Source organism: Apodemus sylvaticus, chromosome 2 (genome assembly GCF_947179515.1).
Source record: "Apodemus sylvaticus chromosome 2, mApoSyl1.1, whole genome shotgun sequence".
NCBI lineage: Eukaryota > Metazoa > Chordata > Mammalia > Rodentia > Muridae > Apodemus > Apodemus sylvaticus.
The window spans coordinates 148,399,926-148,403,582 of NC_067473.1; positions in this window are offsets into that span (position 1 = coordinate 148,399,926).

Consider the following 3,657-nt stretch of genomic DNA (forward strand, 5'->3'; position numbering starts at 1 on the left):
ACTAGGTATAGCCACACATATACAAATACAAGAAGCATAAAGAACACCAACTAGACAAGAGTAGAAAAACCCTCCCCTTGACATACCATAGTTAAAACACTAAGCATACACAACAAAGAAAGAGTATAGGAAGCTGCAAGATAAAAAACACAAATTACACATAAAGGAAACCTCATGGGAATAACTGAAAGCCAGAAGAACCCCCAGCAATGCATTTCAACTCCTAAAAGACCAAGACAGTCAACCTAGACTAGTGTACTCAGAAAAGTCTTCTGCCATAGTTAAAGGAGAAGGGAAAATTTTTCATGATATAAACAGCCAAAAACTATATAAACATTTCCAACAGATTAAACCTAAAGAATGTACAGAAAATAATAGTTTGGACTGAATACGAGAATGAGCATAGACAACAGCCTATAGCATTAAAACAAAACTATGTATGTTACTAAAAAGCAAACAAACCACTGAGAACACAAACATCACTGAAAACATCAGCATTATGAATATATATATTGGATATTAGCCCTCTGTTGGATGTAGGGTTGGTGAAGATCTTTTCCCAATTTGTTGGTTGCCATTTTGTCCTTTTGGCATAACTTTACATTTTAATGATCTCAATTTTCTAATCAAATGACATGGGATGGCTGAATGAGGCATGAAACAAAATCCATATATCTGCTGTTTACAAGAAACATGTGGGGACAGGACCAAGGATGAGGGGATGAGAGGTGATGTGACAAATCCTGGGAAATCTGACCCTGGAGCCTAGCATCAGGGTGCAGATCTGAGTTTATTGCCCAGCTCATAAGCGACAGTGTTTGAGCCAATCCCAAACCCCTAAATCTTTGGCCAATTGCATCTTACCATACTCTCACCATTCTTCAATGATAGCCCTGCCAAATGAGGTAACTCAGAAGGAGTAGGGGGAGTATTGTCTCCTGTGACGACTTCCGTGAAGAAGTGGGAAATGGCCACTGTCCTGGCCTTGGTTGCCTTTTGCTTTGTCACCAGTGTGCTAGAAGCCATCTTAGATTTAATGCTGTATACAGCAGATCAGGACTCTTCAAGGAGTCTCAGGAGCCTGTCTCACCTCACTCTCCATCCCACTTCCTTCACTTTCACATCCTCCACAGAAACACATCTTAACTTTAAAAATAAGCACTGACTTAGAGTGAAGGGACAGACCCAAGGATTTCAATCAGATGAGATCAGGTACCAAGCAGGCATGGCCATTCTACTATTTGACAAAACAGATTTAAAACTAAAACTAATCAGAAGAGACAAAGAAAAGAGCGTCTCTTTAATTAAGGAATCAATTAATCAAGAATATGTTAGAATAGTAAAAATACATGCACCAAACTCAAGTACACCTAATTTCATATGAAATGTCCTAATGGACTTAAAGATACAGATAATCACAAACCCAATAATAGTAAGTAATTTCAATTATCTTTTTCTCTAATACATAGGTCCTCTGTATAAAAATCAAGCAGAAAAATATCAGAATTAAATGCCATTATGCATTATATGGCTTTAATATATCTACAGATTATTCTACTCAAACAGCAAAGAATATACAGTCCACCTGGCAGAACACTGAAACTTCTCTGTAGTAGATCATACCTTGGAATAAAATAAATCTTACCAATTCAGAGAGATTAGTCATATCTGACCTTAATGCATGAAAACTTAAAATCAACAGTAAAAAGTACTCAAACTAATGTAAACATCTTGCTCCTAAATGATGAATAGGTCAAAGAAGAAATTCAAGACACCCAGGCCGTGGTGAAGCATGACTTTAATTCCAGCACTTTGGAGGCAGAGGCAGGTGAGTCGAACCCCAGCCAGGGCTACACGGAGAAATCCTGTCTCAAAAAACAAACAAACAAAATAACAACAACAAAAAAAGACAAAAAAGAGAAAAGAAAATCAAGAGAGGAAAAAAATTCTCCTAAAAATAAGTGAAAATGGAAATAAAAATCCTGAAAGAACCCAGGTATCCCTTAACAGAAGAGTGGATGCAAAAAATGTGGTATATCTACACAATGGAGTACTATTCAGCCATTAGAAACAATGAATTCATGAAATTCTTAGGCAAATGGATGGAGCTAGAGAACATCATACTAAGTGAGGTAACCCAGACTCAAAAGGTGAATCATGGTATGCACTCACTAATAAGTGGATATTAACCTAGAAAACTGGAATACCCAAAACATAATCCACACATCAAATGAGGTACAAGAAGAAAGGAGGAGTGGCCCCTGGTTCTGGTAAGACTCAGTGAAACAGTATTCAGCAAAACCAGAACGGGGAAGTGGGAAGGGGTGGGTGGGAGGACAGGGGAAGAGAAGGGGGCTTACGGGACTTTCGGGGAGTGGGGGGGGCTAGAAAAGGGAAAATCATTTGAAATGTAAATAAATTATATCGAATAAAAAAAAAAACAAAATAAACAACAAAAAAAAAAAAAAAAGAAAAGAAAAATCAAGAGAGAAATAAAAATTCTCCTAAAAATAAGTGAAAATGGAAATACATTACAAAAAAACTTGTGGGAAACTGTAAAAGCAATTATATAAGGGAAATTTATAACTCTAGGTACCTACATTTTAAAAATAAAAAAAAAGCGCAAGTAAATTGTGCAACCCCAAACAAGAACAAACTGATCCCAATCCACTAGACATCAAGAAATTGTAAAAAAAATTAGAACCAAAATTAATGAAATATGAACAAACAAAACAGACTAAGACTCAGTAAATCTAAGGATGGTATCTTAGAAGATCAATAAGATCAAGAGAATGGAGGCCCAACTAGCCAAAGAAAGAAAGAGGACCCAAGAATCAGAAATGAACACAGAAGCAGTATAGCAGACACCAAAAAAAAAAAAAAAAAAAAAAGAACAGTATAAGGGAATGCTATAAAAAGGTCTCCTCCATGAGCATGGGAGATTTTTCCATTTTTTGAGGTCTTCTTCCATTTCCTTCTTCAGAGTCTTGAAGTTCTTGTCATACAGATCTTTCACATGTTTGGTAAGAGTCACCCCAAGGTACTTTATACAGTTTGTGGCTATTGTGAAGGCGGTCAATTCCCTAATTTCTTTCTCAGCCTGCTTATCCTTTGAGTATAGGAAGGCTACTGATTTGCTTGAGTTGATTTTATAATCTGCCACTTTGCTGAAGCTGTTTATCAGCTGTAGGAGTTCTCTAGTGGAGTTTTTTGGATCATTTAGGTAGACTATCATATCATCTGCAAATAATGATAGTTTGACTTCTTTTTTTCCAATTTGTATCCCTTTGACTTCCTTATGTTGTCTAATTGCCCAAGCTAGTACCTCAAGTACAATATTGAGAAGATAAGGAGAAAGGGGGCAGCTCTGTCTAGTCCCTGATTTTAGTGGGATTGCTTCAAGTTTCTCTCCATTTAGTTTGATGCTGGCTACCGGTTTGCTGTATATTGCTTTTACTATGTTTAGGTATGGGCCTTGAATTCCTGTTCTTTCCAAGACTTTAAGCATGAAACAATGCTGAATTTTGTCGAATGCTTTTTCAGCATCCAATGAAATGACCATGTGTTTTTTTTTCTTTGAATTTGTTTATGTAGTGGATTGCATTGATGGATTTCCATATATTGAATCAACCCTGAATTCCTGGGATAAAGCCTACT